Source organism: Diabrotica undecimpunctata, chromosome 3 (assembly GCF_040954645.1).
Source record: "Diabrotica undecimpunctata isolate CICGRU chromosome 3, icDiaUnde3, whole genome shotgun sequence".
Taxonomy (NCBI): Eukaryota; Metazoa; Arthropoda; class Insecta; order Coleoptera; family Chrysomelidae; genus Diabrotica; species Diabrotica undecimpunctata.
Genome location: NC_092805.1, coordinates 122596387 through 122617681, shown reverse-complemented (window position 1 = coordinate 122617681; position 21295 = coordinate 122596387). Strand labels below are relative to the sequence as shown.

At 31.7% G+C, this 21295-nt stretch overlaps 1 protein-coding gene across 1 annotated transcript in view; it reads right to left on the bottom strand.

Annotated features, from left to right (window-relative positions):
* The window catches only part of LOC140437354 (protein big brother-like), a 201695-nt gene that overhangs the window by 134824 nt on the left and 45576 nt on the right, over nt 1–21295 (bottom strand). The gene's annotated exons all lie outside the window — the stretch shown is intronic.

Genomic DNA, 21295 nt, shown 5'->3' with positions numbered 1-21295 from the left:
ATTCTAATGCAGGACACATTTTCTGATTATTTTTATTGTGTCATTACTCTCTCGACTCATAAATATAAAACATTATAAAAACCCGTTTAAAACGAAATATAATCAACACGATGATTCACTTTAAATGTAAATGTTAAAATGCTAAGTAGTTTTGGAACACGACGACGTCGATATAATACACTCTCGATTTCAATGCATCATCATCACGTCGACACAAACACTTAATTAATTTGAGCCATTGAATCACATTAATAAATGTTTTAACAGGTCTGCTGTAATATTCTAGTTCTGAGAGAGTTATGAATTTCGTCAAAGGTGACCCAAAGAAAGAACGTTTCAAGGTCGCACAGGTTGTATTTTACATGAATAACAATCGAGTCTGGAGGAAATTCCAGATACTTTTTACTTGGAAAAATGTATGACGCGTTTGGACGTTCGTATGCTATTATATAGGTAATTATTTTAAAAGTAAGTTTATGTTTACTACTACCGGATCTAAAAAGTTCAGAATTTTTAGTGAAATATTTAGTAGTAGACAATATCGATTAAATATGAAATAAAATCTCTACAAAATTTCATTTTTATATTTTATCTGTTATCGGATTTCTTTTGGTTTTATCGAGATGACTTCTCTTCTGAGGTTTGCGAAAAAATGTGGAGGCCGTTTAAATTGAATTTTCCGTTTTCTCTATTAGATACTATATTTTTTATTCCTCATTTTAATTGATATAGTGTAATTATTTATTCTCTCCACAAAAATATAAAAAAATTGTAAATATATAAAAAATATTTTGTTATTTTATCTGTCGTTTACTTTTCTTTGTCGCAGCCCTCAAAAGTGCTGCGACAAAATAATACAAACTTTTTTAAAGTAATAATTGATATTTTTTTTTCACACTGTCGCTATTAAAAACTTTAACGCCCGTTATTCTATTATTGTGGTTGTTAAATAAAAATTTGTTATAACAATACATTATACTAAACATATAACAATTGTAATTGTGTACGAATTCTCCAATAAAATGTCGTTCAGTTTCAATAGGAGAATGATTGGCATAAACCAAACAACAGAACCAAATCACCTCAATTCATCATCTCAATTGACTTTTACGTCACTACTTTATATACCAACATTAACATACAAACTAACTAAATTCTTCTAAATTCTCAAATTAAAAATATAAAAACACTGGCATCATTGTATACAAAAACCAAAACACCTATTAGCATTCTGGAAAGCTCAAAAGTAGTTCATAAAATACCATGCGAAAAGTGTGATAAGTCGTACATCGGACACACATCCAGAAGTCTAATAGGCAGACTGACATCACATAAAAGTGAAAGTTAATAAAAATCATTTATTTAATTTCAATCAAACCAAGAAAATTGAGACATGAAAACAAATTAATCAAAAGAGAATTCCTAGAAATGGTATGCATAAATAAATATTCATTTTTTAATAAAAAAAACTGACTTGATAAACTAAGAAATGTCTACAATTACATTTTATCTTACAACAACTAATACTTTAATTCAATAATATTAAATTTCCTGACGTAATTCAAAAATTTTAATATTCAAATTTGGCGCCACTTAACTTTGTTGTTTAACTGGACAGAGATGACAAATTACATACTGCATAATTCTATAATTTAAAGTGCACAGTGCACACGCATGTTACAATCGAAAACTAGTAATCAACAAGAATTAAATTTCAAAATAAATTGTCTATTCAAGAATGTTAATTTTAATAATTTTACTGTCTTGTGATAATGTTCAAAATTTAATGGATTAACCTCATGTTGTAAGTTTGTATGATTGTTTTATACATTTTTTTCATTTTAATTTCAGTGTATTTACTGATAAAATAATTATAACCTTATATTAGCATATCCTGAAAAAGCAAATAAATTTTGCGAAAGAGTTTCTTTTATTTAATGACTGCCACCTTAAGATAAAACTTAAGTTTACAGAAAGTGTCAGTCAATATTACCCTACTGCATATATATATATATATATATATATATATATATATATATATATATATATATATATATATATATATATATATATTGTTATGATATGTAAAATCGAGAAAAATATTGGGTTGATTAAAATATTTCAAAGTTCAAAAACATTAAAATAATTCAGATAAGTAGGATAATAACCAACAAACAATTCGAAGGATGAAAGTTATTAAATTCTTGGATTACCTGTACTAAACAAAATGTAAGCTATACATAAATTATTTCTTTGTTATACTTGAGTGACCCGCATAATTTTAAGTGAAATCCAAAGACAATTGAAACGGGTTTTCCAAAATACATTAATGCAGTGATTAGAGACAAATAGAAGAGATTTTAGAAAGAGGTTTTTGTTAGTTTTTAAGAATTATAGAAAATATTATTTGTAAATAAGTTTTAGGAAATTTTATAATTATAGGTAAAAATTTGTTTGTTATCGAAATGAAAAAATGGGGGAATTGTGACGAGTTTTGATTGGCGGAGATTGAAAAAGGTGGGATAAGTATGTAGGAAAAAGTTTAGCGAGATTGAGGAGAGAGAAAGGAGAATCAGTTGGTTTTCCAAGTCTGTAAGACGAACAGTGATTGTTCTCTGGTGGTTCCCAAGAAATAGCAAGCAGTAGTGTTGAATGTTAGTGAGTTTTTGTGGAGTTAGTGTATCTGACAGAAGCTGAAGCAGCAAAATATTGTAAGTCATATTATCCTACTTATATTCCAAGAGTCACTGTTCAGGCCAACGAGAGATTCAGTTTATCGTAAAGAGAAGATATTCCAAGAGTCATTTTTCACTCGGGCCAACGAGAGATTCAGTTTATCGAGAGGAGAAAGGCTATCATAATTTGAATGATTGTTGCTTTTGAAGGAGATCATTAAGGACGATATACTTGCAACAATCTGTTGTAAGATTGCTGATTACATAGGGAGCGGTTGAGAGGAGATAATACAGTCTACAAGGAACAAGGATTTGGACCACTCATCATCAGAGAGAGATATTTTTGTTTTCTGCAGTTTTTTTTTCTTTTATTGATAACACAATTTTTACACGTAATTTAGAAAGGATATAAATATTTTGATTAGGAGAGTTAGAATAGTTTGGGATTTTGAGTTTTCAATTAATATTGTTTGTACCATTAATTTTGATTGTTCACGTACGGAGAACAAAATTTTGAGAATCTTTATATGAGAGTTGTTTATTGAAAACTTTTGAGTGTGAATTATTTCATTATTTTTATTTCAATATATAGTGTTAGATCATATGTGTTTTTTATTATTCCGGTATTCTCTGGACCTTACCTTTCACATGTAATAGCATAGATATTGAAGCACGAATTTAACCCTGAGATAAAAGAATTAAAAATTGTGATAGAGTCATAATCATATCATTTAAATAATTTTAATTAATCAAAAATTAATTAGCTAATTATTGCTTGGCGCACCAAGACTTTAAATATCACAATAATATATATATATATATATATATATATATATATATATATATATATATATATATATATATATATATATATATATATATAGTCTGAACTCGAGAGAGAATCGAGCAAAATATAGGGGATTACTGAGTGATACAAGGGCTTTCGCTGCAGGTATTATTTGCCATATAATCTCATTTAGATTAAGTTTCCAAAATGGCGCCCGTTCTTGATTTTGAAATACTACGTCACTAAGACATCATAAAAACAATATGCAGCTGTCTTAGTTTAGGTAATCAAATAGTTTTATGGTTAAGAAAATTATTGGGGAGGGGTGAACTATATTTAATTTTGTAAAAAGTTTAAGACTTTTGTTTAATTTTGCTTTGCTTGTTAAAAACTAATATATAAAGATTGCCTAAAACATAAAATATTTCATTTAACAATTCATCCTCCCTTGTACCGAATTACTTTCTAAAATAGCTGCTGTTTTTAAATATAGATAATGTTTCTTTTTTATTATTACAAACCGCATTTCTAAAACAACGGTTGTTATTTCAAAATTATTCTGTAGCCATATGCTGTATTGCATGTTCTACATCACGCAATTTTTCTAAAATATTTTTTCGGTGATTATCGTGTCTGTTATATCGCCTTATGTATCTCAAAAACTGAATGTTTGGTAATTCGAAACGGTTAATTTCACTATTTGAAACGCTGTTTAACGATTTAAAAATTAAAAGAGTACAAAAAAAATAATAGAATTAACGATTAATAACTTCTTGTAATTATATCGGTATAAGAAAATACTTAATTTCCCAAAACTGGTATTTTGTTAACTAGAAAAAATAGTTACATTGCGGGAACTGTGAAAATCTTCCTTTCGAGTGGTTGTTTATCTGTGATACTTTGGTTTTTAGTTAGATTTATTGTAAGATTTCAAAATAAATGCTTAAACATTTTGACTACAAATTGCAAAGCGTTCTCAAAATTTGAGAATGTGATTTACGTGAACATACTCAGTGGCATAAACCTTACTTTTACTTTTAGAATGTTCTAGGTAATTGTGAATATTAAAATTTGTTTACAATTAAACAAATAATCATAACACAAGCGGACAGAAACATTAGAAAAGGATGTCCTAGATGAAGGTTAGAACACAGGTTGGATTAGCTCCCTGCGCAATTTCGAACATTGTTGCATTTTTATAATCCGACAGTTAAATAATAAAATTAAGTGAAGTTTATAATGATAACCTAGTTTGTTTAATATTCATTCAAAATAACTTGATCAATTTATTTATATATGCAAAGTTTAATCCTTGTGTTTAATATTTAATAATTTGTTTAATCTAGATTATAGTTGTAGGCTTTGTTTCAAATGAATTTAAAAATCATTTCAATTTTTTACTTAATCTTGTTAGAATAGTCTACCGTTGTTTTAAACCATTTGTATAACTTCTTCCTCTCCGTGAGCCAGTGTTGTTGTGTCTTACATAATCAATACCTGGATAGGTCCCTAGGCGAGAAGAGTGTCCCTGTTCTCCTAATGTCGATGTAATCTTAACTTTGTGTTAGAGCTATAATTTTCTACAATTGCATATGAATCAGTGGTATGGTGACCAAAGGTGCAGCAAAAAAGTGTCATCCTCAAACTAAGCAAGGTGAAAAGACTTGCTTGTCAAGGAATCACGGGGGCTATGAAAGGCACACCAACGGCAGCTATGGAGGTCCTACTGCATCTCCCTCCTTTATATATAATTATAAGGGAAGAGGAGAGGATGGGATATTATACCCTGCAAGAAAACTGAGTAACGTACCAGTTATATCAGGACACAGTAATATCATAAATGAAATTAGGAATACCAAATGGATGTTAATTTTTAACCCAGATATAGGCCTTAAGTACCTTTAGAAGTGAATATCAGCGCACGAGAGGAATATATCTGGTACATAGACAGGTCTAAAACTGCAGAAGGGTCTAGGACCACTGCTAGTGGTGGGAATTTAAACATTTCTAAGTAAAAGGGGGAAATCCCAGTGGTTGGCTGTATAATTGGCTGTATAGTTTAAATAAAAAGCTTACAAAGAAATAAAGACTTTTAGTGTATAATGTTATATTTAATTAAAGATATTTAAGATGTATTCAAAAGGATTACACTTTTTCAAAATGTTTTCGCTCCAGTCGGACCATCATCAGTGAAACCTGAAAGTATATATAAATACGGCTCTCCTAATGCCAGAATACGGCAATAATACATTGGCTGTCAGGGCATTCCTTACAGTAGGGATCTTGGATTCTACAGAAAAATGTAAGGTAGTGCAGGGTAATAATTTATTTTGGTTGCATTGTTAGTGTGCGGGTTTCCGGATGTGCTGAACACCATCACAGGTAACATTTCCAGTGGAACACCATTTCAGGTAAGCAAAATCAGAATCTTCTTTTTACGGTGGCTGTCAGTACCGGATACTGGCTTTCATGATCATGACGATCATGGTTATCTTTACTTTGCTATCAGTTTAAGGTATTGGAATCTAAGTAGTCATACAGGTAAAAGTATGTAGTTGGTAGATATAATAAAAAAGAACGAAACAACTATAATTGGTTTCAAATGAGTGTAGAGTAATAAATCATGAAGTGTCATAAAATTTGCCTGAATTTCGGTGTCGTCATGGGCGTAGGCAAATGGACGGATGTCAACTTCGTCGTCAAAAATTGATGTACCTCAAAATATCATATTTTGGATATTTTGTGATAACCAATTTTATTTAATTTTTCGATTAACTTATTCTTCAAACTCGTATTCCATTATATGGTCATTAAAGCTAATTACATTTTTATTTATAAAAACAAATTCACTTCCTTACTGAACGAATAAAAGCATTAGAAGAAACTGATAAGGGTATGACGCACCTCCTAATATTACTAAGAACTAAAATAAATCAACATGAAGACTAATAACGCGTAATGAGGTTTTACTTACACTTTCATTATAATCCCTCTTTTATTTTATTATTATCATTCGACATTCGACATTCGAGTTAGTAATTGTTACGACACCAATTAAACGTACAGTAATATTGTGATATAGAAATAGTGAAAAAGTTATAAAATGGCGACATTTACTCCAAAGAAAAGAGGTGTAAAAAATTCTCCGCTATCTGTTAGTGAAAAAGTTATAATTTTAAATGTATATGATTGCATAAAACACGATCACCCTAGTTTGTCTGTGCAAGAAAGTGTTGAGCGATGTGCCCGAATGACTGGAATTGGACAGTCCACGATTTTTAAATTATTGCGAGAAAGAAAGATATCAGGCCAGTTAAGTCCATGCAAGAGAAAATCAGGAAGACCAATAAAAATCTTAGGTGAAGACACCAAACGTGACATTCCAAGAAAAGTTCATTCGTTTTATTTTAAAAAGGAAATACCCACCCTTGACAAAATACTAATGGAGATAAGCCAAGATAACGATATTCCTTTGATATCCAGAAAACTTTTATGGAAAACTTTAAAAAGTATGAATTTTTCCTGGGAAAAGCACAATCGAAAGGCACTATTACTGGAAAGTGATGAAATCATTTGCTGGAGACGAAAATATTTGAGAACTATAAAACAGTACCGCAGAGAGCACAAGAAAATTTTTTATCTTGATGAGACGTGGATAAACGAAGGTTATATAGTCCAAAAAATGTGGCAAGATAAAAATGTAACAAGTGCTCGCCAAGCTTTCATAGAAGGCCTTTCGACGGGTATTAAAGTGCCTTCGGGAAAAGGGAAGAGGCTTATAATTGCTCACATTGGAAGCGAAGAAGGATTTTTAAAAGAAGGTTTGTTAAGCTTTGAGTCGTGTCGGACGGGAGATTATCATGAGGACATGAATTCGGATGTCTTCGAAGACTACTTCGGGGAAATGTTAAAATTTCTTCCAGCTGATTCGGTCGTGGTTATGGATAATGCAAGCTACCATTCAAGGCGCATAGAGAAGGTACCAACTTCAGCTTGGAGAAAGCAAGTTAACTGGCTGTCAAATAAAGGTATTCAGTTTGAGACGAATTCAATAAAGAAGGAACTACTAGCCGTAGTAAAACAACATAAATCTCGCTTCATAAAATATGCCGTAGAAGATGTAGCAGAAAAGTATAAAGTAACTGTGCTACGCCTACCGCCATATCATTGCGAATTAAATCCCATAGAACTTATATGGGCACAAGTTAAAGGATATGTTGCAAGGCACAATACCACATTTAAAATGAAAGATGTCAAGGTATTGTTTGATCAAGCCATTATGGAAATCACATCAGAAAACTGGCAAAAAGCAATCCAGCATGTTTTAAAAGAGGAAGATAAAATGTGGGAACTGGACAACTTGGTCGATCAGGTGGTTGACCCTATAATTATAACACCAGGGGATGATGACAGTTCTTCGGATGAAGACTATAGTGATGTAGAATTGTAATAACGTATCCAGTAAAGTTTTTGTAGTTTTTGTGAATAAATTGATTTAAACTCCCCACAAGTGTTTCAATATGTAAAGTTCATTCGTGTGTGTTTGTGAGTATTTCCCGATTTCGGTTCGTATATATTTTATTGTTACATTTTATATTTTTTTAATAACACTGTTCTGCTGTATTACATTTTTATTTCCTTTAATATGATTTTTAAGAATGCATATTCTTTTGTCAATTAACCCACTAGCGCGCCTCTGGCTCAGTGTTTATCTGTCGATAACAATGGACTAATCCTTTAAAACAGGGTGATACCTACCTGCTCTTTATGAAACGACAGAATTTTGCAATGCGGACGGAATTTATTGACGGATTATTGACGGATTACCCTGTAGCGCTTTTGAATACTTCATGAGATTTTATTACTCTACACTCATTAGAAATAGATTATAGGTAAAAGATAAAAATTGTGATATGTAGGAAAAGTAAAATTTGTAATAGAGTTGATGTAATTGCTGTTGGAGCAATTGTAAGAACGAGTCTTTTTTTTTTCGAAAACCGTTTGTTTTTATAATCGGTCGTGTACATCTTCCGTTCGTGCAACCTTCTGGCTCAGGTACTTTGACTACTTACAGTACAGTTCGAAACTAGAAAAGATGCTAGATGTGATATATTGAATCTGGCAATAGCACTATAAAAAATGTGGCATTTTTTAACAAATAGGAAAAGTAATTTTATCGGCGTAAGAAGCGAAACGAAACCAAAATATTACTAGGGGCTGGCTGTTAAAGATAATATTGAAGATCCATTAATATCAAAACTACTAGAAAAGATGCTCTGAAACATGAAGGGAAGTGAATAAAATTTGGAAAAATATGAATAGCATTTTTTAAAATACTACAATTGAAATACTTGAAAAAATCTTGGCTTTAGAAGTATAAGAATTAAGAGATCTGGTGATGGTCAAACGAAGTTTAAGGAAAAATAAATCATACACAGATATTCAGAACCACAAGATCGCTAGAAAGGACGCCAAAATAGCAGTAGGGAAAGCTAGAGAAGGAGCATATAAGAATTTATACGATCAACTTAGAAAGAGTCAACAGGTCGCAGTGATTGCGAAGGAGATTGATATTGGTACTATCCAATAAAGAAATTTATGGAGAAATGTAATAAGGGAAACTGGTCCCGATTAGAGCTAAAGACAAAGAAAAAGTAATCATATAATAATTTATAACAATAAGCTAACCATTTTCATTAATCTTTTAACTGTCATTTGATTTGATTTATTCTTTTACAATTTCTTTCAATGAAGAAAAAACTTATTTATATGAATTTATTAAAAACTCTTAGTTTCCAGTTTATTTTTAAATTAAACATATTTCTCAATGATATTTACTATTTCTCAAAAATATCATTGGTTAACCTCTAGACTAATTGTAAAAAATAGCTTGTTCTTTTTTTTGTGTCGTTTAAATCAAAAGCACATTAAAAATTCATAAGCAGAGCAGTGGGCAGCAGGGATACAATAGACTGGGCCCTAATTTGAGAAATGAACTTTTTTAATTTATGTCCTGAGGCCCAGCTTTGTCGTCAGTTGTAAAGCGGACGCAATTTATTTTTTTAAATACCGATGTAAATCTTCGTTTCTTTCTGTTGTTCTGCAGCTACAACATAGTTGCAGATTTAAAATGGTCAAAGAAAAATTGCATCTTAACAAATTTTGAATGGTATTAGAATTCTCTTGAAAAATGGTAATTCTAAAAAGAGATGTACTAACATTGGAGAAAGAATAATTACAGTAATTAATAAAAATTAACTTGAAGCTAAACAAAATCGTCTACCCATAAGCATTATTAATATTAAAAGCAATCATGACCGACGGAATAAAAACGAAAACACAAGGTAATTAATTAATCGTATAGTGGAATACTGAAATATATAAAGTATTTACTATTTAGTATTAATTTACTCGAACGTACTATTAAGAGTATCTCAGCAACTCCGTAGCAAAAATAATGTGTTCAATATCAATATGGTATAAAGAAAAAAAGACAAAAGAAGCTTTAACAAAAATCTTTATTTCTGGCGAGGACAAAAACGATAGTGCAATATTTTTAAATTTTACTGAACATTCTAAATCGAAATGAATCAATCCAGAATGTCAATTATTGTGTTTTGACATTTTTTGATAAAAAATAAATTGATTGCGATAACTTTGTAAAAACATTATCATTTAATACGTTCGACGATATTGCCGGGATAGGAATAATAGTTTTTGTACCAATATTATTTTTTAAGCGATACGGAATGTAAATAGGTAATAAACTTATTAAAAAGCATTATACTACTACTACTTGTCGGTTTATAACGTTCTCCGCCTTTTTCCGACTTCCAATCGCCACTTAGACCGGTTGTTCCATAGATCTTCTTCTATGGCCCTCTCTCTCAGTTCTTTATTTATTCATTCGCTCCAACTTTTTCTCGGTCTACCTCGTTTTCTCTTTCCTTCTGGTTGCCACTTTAGTATTTCTTTTGTCATTCGTTGTTCGTCCATTCTTTGTATGTGTCCGAACCAGATAAGTTGTTTTGTTGTTAGGTCATCTGTGATTGTTCGTTTGATTCCCATTATTTCTCTAATGCGTTCGTTGGTAATCCTTTCTCTTCTAGATCTTCCTGCGGCTCTTCTCCAAAAATCCATTTCCGTCGCTTTCAGCGTTGACAGTGTTCTTTCTTTCAGTGGCCATACCTCACAGCTGTATAAAGTGATACTTTTTACTATAGTTTCATATATCCTCTTTTTATTTTCTTTGCTGATGGATTGGTCCCATAAAATGGTGTTTAACATTGTGATGGCTTTTCTCCCTGACGTATTTCTCTCTTATGGCTTTGTCTAATGTTCCATCTTGTGAAATAGTGATACCTAGGTATTTGTAGTCACAGCAGTGCTTTATCGTAGTGTTATCGTCTAATATGAGATCTTTTTGTTCTGTTCCAATGCACAGGTATTCGGTTTTCTTTTTATTTACTTCTAGACCCCATATATCATACTCTTCAATTAATTTTCGTGCCATATAGTTTAAATCGTCATAATCTTGAGCCATTATTACTTGATCGTCTGCAAAGTTAAGCGTATATACCATAGTATTGGTGAGCGGTATCCCCATTGTCCTGTATTTTTGTTTCCATCTTTTTAAAGCACTTTCGAGGTACATTTTAAATAAAGTGGGAGACAAGCAACATCCTTGCTTTAATCCTTTTGATGTTATAAATCCTGTTGTTATTTGTGTCCCTGCTTTATCTTTGTTATTGGTTGGTTGTATAGCACTTTGACGGCTTTTATTAATTCTATATTAATATTTGTGCTTTCCATTGATTGCCACAGCTTCTTCAGTGGAACGCTGTCGTAGGCTTTCCGTAGGTCGACGAACAACATATGAATCTCTTCCTTGCCATCTTTTTTTCTATTGTCTGGGTTAAGGAGAAAATGTGGTCAATAGTGGATCGACCCGTACGAAATCCTGCTTGTTCTTCTGCTTCATAATCTAAGTATTCTCTCTCGATTCGGTTCTTTAACACCTTTCCATATATTGGACTCATAGATCCGGTTACAGCTATTCCTCGGTAATTTTCACAATTATTTTTAGCACCCTTTTTATGTATAGTGCTGAGGTATGATATCTTCCATCGGATTCCGTAGGGATTTCGCTTGTATTTATGCATTCTTGAAAAAGTTGTCGAAGACATTCGTACAATTTGTTCGTTCCATACTTAAACAATTCTCCGGGTCTATCTCCTGGTCCGGGTGCTTTGTTCCTCTTCAGCTGTTTACATACAGTTTTAATTTCCTCTGTTGTTAATCCTATTGGCGAGCCAACTATTGAAATTCTATCTTGGTTTTAATTTAAAAATCATTATAACCTCTAACTAATGAGAGTAAGAAGTAGGATTAAGAGATTTCTAAGAATACAACACGCGTCTGTAAACTTTCCCGAAAGAAGACAATTTTGCAGCTAATATTGGTAGACCACTAGGTACCAGATTATGATCCACAACAACGGACATGATATCAGAAGCAAAGTTAAGAAAGAACAAGCTTAGAACAACTATTCATATATATAGTTTTCTTAGTCAAGATATCCATTATGACCATAAATTTTCAAAACAAAGGAATAATTTGAAGGAAATATTAATATTAACAAAAAATATTAAAAGTTATTCTGCATTAAACCATGTCTTCAAGGATAACTCTAATGTAAACAAGGATTTTATTCTCACCTGAATAATTCATATTCACGTCTTAATAAAGTTATATTAGTTCTGACATATCAAATAATAACAAACATACAAAGGTGTCAAATTGTTAAATACCACCCGTGATGTACTTCTAACCCCTTTGCTTTTTCTACGCTCTCTAGGGTAGTCTATACAGATGGTCGTTCTCTTGGAAAAAATGTTAATGGCATAATTTTCGCACGCCTTTTTTGAATTGAAAAGTAACAATGTGAAATAAGGGCAGAATTGATAAAATTGCGACATGCTGACTATATTGTGTGATTGACTTTTGTTCTACTTTATTTCCGATCAAATAACATTTGGTGTATTGTGGACAGAAATGGATTTTAATTTATTATTATTGAATCATCACTCGAAGAAATAAGGAGACACATTTACCTTTTAAAAAAATTAATAGTTTGATTGCTGGATAATAGCATACAAACAAAAAATAAGTCACTCAACCCAAAAATATTAATTAAGATCTGCGTTTAATAATTGTAGTTAAAATTATTAGTGGCAGTCGTAACTCAGTGGCAGTGGTATTGGCTTACGAAGCTTGATGGCCCGGGTTCTATTCCCGGCACATCACCGTGCTTCAGAGGGCACGTAAAGGAAGTGGTCTCGGCTACGTAAGTAGTCGTTAACACTAAAACCTGAGGCAGTTACTAAAACAAACATAGACACTTGTTCAGATCCTCCCATCAACAACTTACTTTACTAGGCAAAGACAAGGCTATTTAATATTTAAAAATTTTGGACCTAAATTTAAACTTTGTTCGGCTGTAAATTTTTATTAAATAGTTCCATGGTCCCCGTTCTTCTAGCTCTGTGTCCAAAGTAATTTAGGTATGCTCGGTTTACTTTTTTTAATAGCCTATCTTTTATATGAAGCTCTTCCGGAATCGACAGGTTGGTTTGTTCTGTCGAGAGCGTATAATAATTCTTCTATAGACCCACATCTTACTCCTATTGATTTTTTTGCGAGCAATGGAAAAAATAAGGCCATTAACCAACCTGAGCTTAGTATTTTTTGTTACTGTTCAATCTTTTCATATTTTAATTAATTTAGCTGTTGTGGTTCGGGCCATTGCTAGTCTACTCTTGATTTCTGAGGAGCAATCGCCATTGTCAGGGAGAACAAGTATACCAATCTTCTACTTCTTCTTAGAGTGCCGACTCCCTACGGAGGTTCGTCAATCGATCTGCATTGATACCAATCACGTAGATACTTCAACCATAAGTTCTGCCTTCGGCCAACAGATCTTCTTCCTTGAATCTTTCCCTGTATTATGAGTCTCAAAATTTCATATTTTGGTTCTCTCATCACGTGGCCTAGGTATTCCAGTTTTCTGGTTTGTATAGTGGTGATTAGTTCTGTTTCTTTACCAACCCTCTCAAGTACTTCTTTATTTGTAATTCTATCAGTCCATGATAGTGTTAATATTTTGCGGTATAACCAGAGTTCGAAAGCCTCGATTCTTTTTAAATTGCATTTTTTTAATGTCCAATTCTCAGCTCCATACAATAATATTGAAAATATATAACAGCGAATGGTACGTAGTCTGATCTCCAAATTTAGATTTTTGCACGTTAAGAGTGGCTTCATTTGTATAAATGCTGATCTGGCAATCTCTATTCTCCTGTTTATTTCTGCAGTATGATCATTGGTTTCATTGATCAAAGTTCCCAAGTACTGATATTTTTCTATGTGTTGTATCACGTTACCATTGATTGTCAGTGGGTGATGTATATTTTGTCGTCTTTTTGTAATTAGCAGCAATATTCATACTTAAGCTTTCGATAAGATGTTGTAAATCTTCTATACTCGTTGCTATGATCACAGTGTCGTCTGCATATCGTAAGTTGTTAATTAATTTTCCGTTAAGTTAAACAAAATTACCGATAAAACACATCCCTGTCTAACTCCTCTACAGATCTTCATTTCTTCTGAGTGTTGCCCATCAATTTGAACTATGGCACTTTGGTTCCAATATAATGTTTGCATTATTTTATGATTTTACTGTCAATGCGCTTGTTTATAAGTATTGATATTAGTTTTTAATGTCTTATCAAAAGCTTTTTCGTAGTCAACAAACCACAAGTGTAGATCAACGTTTACGTCCCGACATCGTTGAATCAATATGTTGATGGCAAGTAGTCCTTATCGAGTATCCATTCCATTTCGGAACCCGAACTGCGTCTCGCTAATATCCTCCTCTAGCCTTTCGTATATTGTCTTATGTATTACTTTCAGCAGTACTTTTAAAGTATGACTCAAGAGACTCAGTGTTCGATAATCAGAGCACTCTTTTGCTGCTTGCTTTTTAGCGATGGTTATAAATGCTGACTTCAGCCACTCTTGTGGTATTATTCCCGTTATCGTACACCGTGTCGAATAAATCTGCCAATACTACGGAATTTATCCTCTTCCACTAGTTTTAACAGTTCTACTGGTATTTCATCTAATCCAGCTGCCTTATTGTCTTTAGAGTTTTTGATAGCATATTTGATTTCATCTATCGTCATCTTCTGTCTCTCAAAGGATTTAATTCTTGTATTTTCTGCATTTCACCTCTTTCATCGTGGAAAAGTTCTCTAACGTACTCATCCCATCGTCTTAATTTCTATGGTAAATCTATTAGTAGTACTCCTCTTGTCCTTTATGTGTCCTTGCTGTCTATTTCGACCCATTCCAGTCACTTCTCTTATTTTTTTGTTCATATTTCTCATATCATATTTTGTTTCTAGTTCTTCTATCTCTTTACATTGTTTCATCAAATAGCCTTAAAATTTCCTTAGCTGTTATTTTATTTTTTCCTTAATTATTCGTTGTATTTCTTTATACTTCTGCAGATCGTTTCCTTTATATTTCCCTCTTTCTTCCATCTGTAATAGTATTTCTTCTGCTATCGTCTAGTTCGAAATTCGCCACTTGGTGTATGTGCGGTAGATTACTATTTGCTCTATATACGATCATTATTTTTGTTTTTCCGGTGTTGATCTAAAGTCCGAATTCTTCGCTTATTCGGCTTAGCCGAAGTTTCGGAGCTTTTATCATACAGATTTTTTATTAGGTTCACTAGGATCCCATTTTACTATATCGAAAGGTTTTGTGTAATTGTGTAACAGAGCAGTTGATGGTATGTTGTGTACCCTAGCTTTTTCTATTAACTGTCTGGTGTTCAGTATCTGCTCCCGTGTTCCTTTTCCTGGTACGAATCCGCATTGTTCTTTTATAAGGAATAAGGGCAATGGTTACGTAATGCTTGCATAACGTTAGTGATCCTTTTTTATGGATAAGGATAAAGGTTGATTCGCACAATTCACCAGGCCATTCAACTGTGATACATATCCAGTATTACATCTACGCCAATCTCGCCCAGTGATTTTTGAGTCTCCACTGGTATGCCATCAATCCCTTGGGTTTTTTTTTGTTTCTTACACATTTTTTCCGTACTCTCAGTGAACGGTAGACAACATTTTCTTTCTGCCTCTCAATAATTAGACAAGTAGTATTTTATTCCTACCTCTAGATTGTTTTTATTAAGGTAAAATCAGTCACTACTACTACTAAATGTTGTTTCCCAATGTTAACATATTTTTTGTTATGACTCTTAAAGGAAACTGCCGAATTCTCACATAACGTAGCCCCTCTTTTAAGATGTGATATATGATGTTATATGAATGAATGAAATAATGTCATCTAAAATAACACCTTTTACCGTTCATCGCTTCTGTCTATTATTATTCAAATTACAAAAACAAATATTTGAACAAAGGCATAGATGGCAATGGGCTCGCTCCAATTTTTTCTTGTAAAACAAAAGCCGTGACAAATGGACAACCCTGTACATAATAGAATTAAATCTGGATCATTAATATCCGAGTAAAAGAGAACACGTCAAAAAATTGACCTTTGTTAATGAGGGTATCATACCCTCTACATGTTGTTAATAGAAGTCTTAATAGGGGTCGGGACAAAAGATTCTGAAGGTCTACTTTTCTGTCATGCCTCTAATGGACAATGCAACTGTGACGCTTGTATTTTTTGTTCTAGTCTAAAAAATATGTTATTTCAGTTACCAGATATTACTGAAGGAAGACTATACTAAGAAACTTGTTCTTGAATCTTATTCTGTTTTTTTAACTGTAAATACGACAAAAATAAATAGACATTACATCTTGTACACTCTAAAATCCAAAAATTTTAAGAAAACAGAAAACGAGTAGTAATATATAGCACTCCTTCCACGTGCATAAAAAGTCCTGATTAGATGCATTATAATTTATATGAGATTAAGCCAAAATTGATTGTAATGAAAACTACATTTTTAAATATTTTGACATTTTGATTTCCACTGAAAATCGTTTTAAATTTTTTTTTTTTTTTTTAAATTCTGCGAAAACTGTATAACCAAGAAATTGTTAACCGGTTATGATTTTTTTAAAATCGGCTGTTGACTTATTTGGCCTAAATCTTGTAGGCAAGCCAATCTTTCAGCTGACAAATCGAGTTTCTGACTGTTTTGTGTTTTTTGTATTCTTTGTTTGTGTATCATGCGTTTTTGTTGTAATGTGTATTTGTGTATTGTGTGTTGCATATGTATTATGTATAATTTTATATATATATATATATATATATATATATATATATATATATATATATATATATATATATAAACTAAGGTACACTCGAAGAGTGGTGGGTTTATCGGTCAAAGTGGAGAAATAAAAGACAAAGACGATGGCTACTTCATCTATTTATTGAAGACGTTTCGCTTTCTGCTCAGAAAGCATCATCAGTTCATCTAAAAAGAACAATATGAAACCAAACATCCATAGAGAAGTTATAACCAAAGTGTGTTACCTTACAAAGACATGTAGCAGTCAGTGATGTAAAAAATATGAAAAAGCTTACAAAGCTGGACATTCAGAGTTAACGTTGTATATAACAATTAATTGAAACTAGGTAAAGTTTGCAATTTGACAAAATTAGCACAGCAAAAGAACATGTGGTAAAAATACATGTATATATAAAAAAAATTTTATAAAAACTTAGTAAAAAACATTAAGGTTTATTTTAAAGTGTAAAGAACTAGAAAGATCATTAGATTGCACTTCCAACAAATTTATTTAAAAATTATATTTTAATTTTAACTTTAGGTAACATTATAAGTTATTAAAGATTAATAGTAATAAAGAAAAAAATGAAGTTACCAGTCTTTAGCTTACTGAGGCTCGTTGGTAAATGAATTTAAAAGTTTTTGACACCCACGCACAACAACGTGAGTAGAAGTGGCCTTGAAGTCACAATGACATAAACAGCAAGGCAAGCTACCAACATCTATGTATTAAGGCGGTATATTCAAAGAGTGTGATAAAATTTGGTTGACAACTTGTCGTTAAAAAACCAAGCAGTGAAAGGAAAAGGTGGTTAAGATCACCATTTAACCCTACAGTGATTGATCTGTCAACAAAGAACAAAGCAAGAGAAGTCAATCCAATATATCATATATTGTAATATTATGACGTCACTAGTTAGCCAGCTAACAGGTGAAGATTAATAAAAATTTCCACAGTCCAAAGGTTCAAATATTAAGGACCATAATGAAAAGGATTCTATGAATCAGATTCAATTTAAAGTTTTATCAAACAAGTTCATCAACAAGAACAATTACTTAATTATGTAAAAGTGTTATTGACAAATATTAATAAAAAATGAGTTGATAAATCTTAATTAAAGAAGGAATAATTTATTTATATTTTATTTTTATTTTTATTTAAATTTATTATAAGAAAATGTGATAAAGAAAACCCCAAGATGGGACAAAATTTAAGTAAACAACATATCAAGCCTAATTCTGTAAAATTAATGCATGATAAATTTGGCTCAAATTACTAATGTCCGTTCTCTTATTAAGAGTATTAGGATGTTTTAATATTGCACACATTTCTAAAAACTGTCTTTTAACGAGATTGCGTTCAGTGCCAAGAATTTTAACTTCATTAAAGTTTACTTCATGCTTAGTGTTAATGGCATGTTGGGCAAGAGCACAAGTATGCTTAGATAAATTGATATCACTGCGGTGTGTCGTAAGACGCCCTCTCAGTGATCTCCCAGTCTGACCGATGTAACATGAGTCACACTCAGCACAAGGTATATGATATATTACATTCACTTGTTCCAGAAGGGACAGAGGTGTTTTAGTTTTAGAGAACAAATTCCTGACAGTCTTAGCATTCTTAATAGCAATTTTAACAGGTACGTTATTATGTTTGTACAGTTTAACGAGTTTCTCCGTAACTTGAGGAAAATAAGGTAAAGAGGAGTAATGGGTAGTTGGATTCCCAAGTACAGTATTAGGCAGAACAGTGTTATTAATTGAATTATTTGATATCATTCTAAGTTGGTCACCATTGGGTATATCATTTAAAGAAGAACCATAGCTTTGAGCGAAAAGGTATTTATTAATAAGGGAGGATGGATAGGAATTCTCAATCAGAATATTTTTAAGTAATTAAAAGTAATTAAACAGAAAGCGAAACGTCTTCAATAAATAGATGAAGTAGCCATCGTCTTTGTCTTTTATTTCTCCACTTTGACCGATAAACCCACCACTCTTCGAGTGTACCTTAGTTTATATTGGATTGACGGTCGTACTCCTTTTCTCGATATATATATATATATATATATATATATATATATATATATATATATATATATATATATATATATATATATCCGATTTTCTATTAATACGATATTGTTGGTATATTCTTGTTGTTGACTTCTTCTTTTAGTATTGGCAACCAAGGCCTGCGACATTCTCCTGATTGGTTTGCTACACATAGTTCTTCATTAAGTAGGACTAGAGCTGCTTCTATGATTTTTTCTTTTTCATGTCTGCTTCTTTCATGATTATTGATGAATCTTTCCATTGCACTCTGTGCTTATTGTATCGGGCATGTTTGCATATCTGTGGTTTGTATGATGTCATAGAAGCATCCAACCCAGAAATACGAAATGACAATGAGTCGCGAGAATAAAGTAAAAGATCCCCAACATGTTTTGTAAGGAAAAATGTAGGAATGATTCGTCTAAATGTAAATGAACGATTCATCCATAATATAAGATTTGTAGATGGCACTTCTAAAAGCCAAGTGCATGGCTTTTAAAAAATGTACAACAAATTATTGACAAGTTACTATATCATGACAAAAAAATTATTTATTTCATAACAATTTTTGGTGATCACAAAACCAGAGCAACAGAGCATCAGAAAGCTAAAGAATATATGAAGGACAAATAAAAAAGTAAAAAATATAAATACCTGAAAACAAACATTAATGAAAATAATCAATACGTATATCAAATTAAGATCAGAATAGGACAAGCAAAAAATGTATTCAACAAAATGAATAAGTATTAGTGGTAAAGACGTCACAATAGGCTTAAAGATGTTAAGATGATACGCATTTCTTTGCTTTTCTAAAGAATGAAAACCTTCTTCTCCTTTCTTAGCTCTTAATTATTCAGAGGTCACTTATTCCTACTCTTGTTCAACACTCGTTTCTGTTTATAGTGTCTTTGGTATCAATTCTAAAGAATGGAAACCTGATGAACATTAAAGCATGATCTTATTGACATCTATACTGACGTATTAAACCTGTATGAAATTGAAATAAACTTTGTTTCATCTTGACTTAGAAATCGCTATCTTTTTACTTCTGTGGCCTAGGTGTAAAAGCTGTACTTCAATTATATACCACAAAACACTTCAATGGTATATTTTAATAATTGATGTCATGTATAATCGCAAAAACTTAATAATCAGTTATTAGCTTATGTCAGAAAAATGGTATTAGCTACACCGATTAAACATTATTGACAGAACAGTTTTTATCACACAGCTGATAATCCCCAGTGACTAATAATTTCAAAATTATTGAAATTGAAATTTTCTTGTGTTACATGTTGCACAAATTTTAATAAACAATATTGTTTCTATCTGCATAATCTACTGTTCAGGTAAAGAAAAAAGAATCAACCAAGTTTCTAATCTTCTGCCATAAAAACTGTGCTATTCTGCAATTCTAAATCTAATATTTTCAGGGTTTACAAGTAACCTAAATAGTTTTTTTTCTATTACTCATTTCTCATTTTGAAAACCCCGATTTTTAGAAAGTTTAGGTAAAATCCAAGTAGCAGTTTTAATATCCGATAATCCAATTGTACATTATAAATATGTCTAAACAAGGAAAATACAGTTGGTAAATATTTTAGTGTTTTCCGATCGTTTATAAATCTCACGCTGTCAGCTAACGAAAACTATAACCGCTTAAAACAAAAGAAATAAAAACAACAGAGCGTCGCGTGCATCAAACGGTACATTCAAAAAGTTCTTTTTATCCTTTTCACAGAATAATTGACATGAAAATGACTTGATATGTTGGCAGGGGGGTTTCGCACGCGCTGGGTGGGTGGACGAAACAAAACAACATCGCGGGCGTTTTTTGTCTTCATTTAATTGCATAATAGGTGTTTTGTTCTTTTGTTTTAGTAATTAAGAATGTCGCTGCCTGTTAGACCGGAAGGAAATCGTGGGGTGACTAATGAAGATTGTTGTGACTTGTTTTAATATGGCATTGTATAAAGAGCCTTCCGATATTCAAAAAAATTGTATTAATGCAAATATTAAAATATTTTTTAACATTTTCGATAATTGATTTGCTTCTGTAATTAGCTTTTTAGAGCACTTTTTTAAGGGAAATTTTAGCAACATTGGAACTTCAATAAAATATTACGGAATATGGAATCCATGTTTAAAGTAAAGTAAATAAATAAGTCAATAACTCTATATATTATTTTTTTTTCGCTCTAGCTGAGCTATATATTATTCTTTTTCTCCTCAATCAGTTTATGGTTTCGACTTCCCTTGCATTTCTTTTTACGTTTTTGTCTTAGGTCATACCAATATAAGTCCCCTTAAAAATTATGTCATAGCCCAGCGTTCACCATAAAGACTTATTTTCAGTCTATTTTTCAGTGTGCCTCCAGTAAGTTGTCGTTCCATAATTTATGTGGTCTTCCTACTGATTGTCTTCCTATTGGAAAA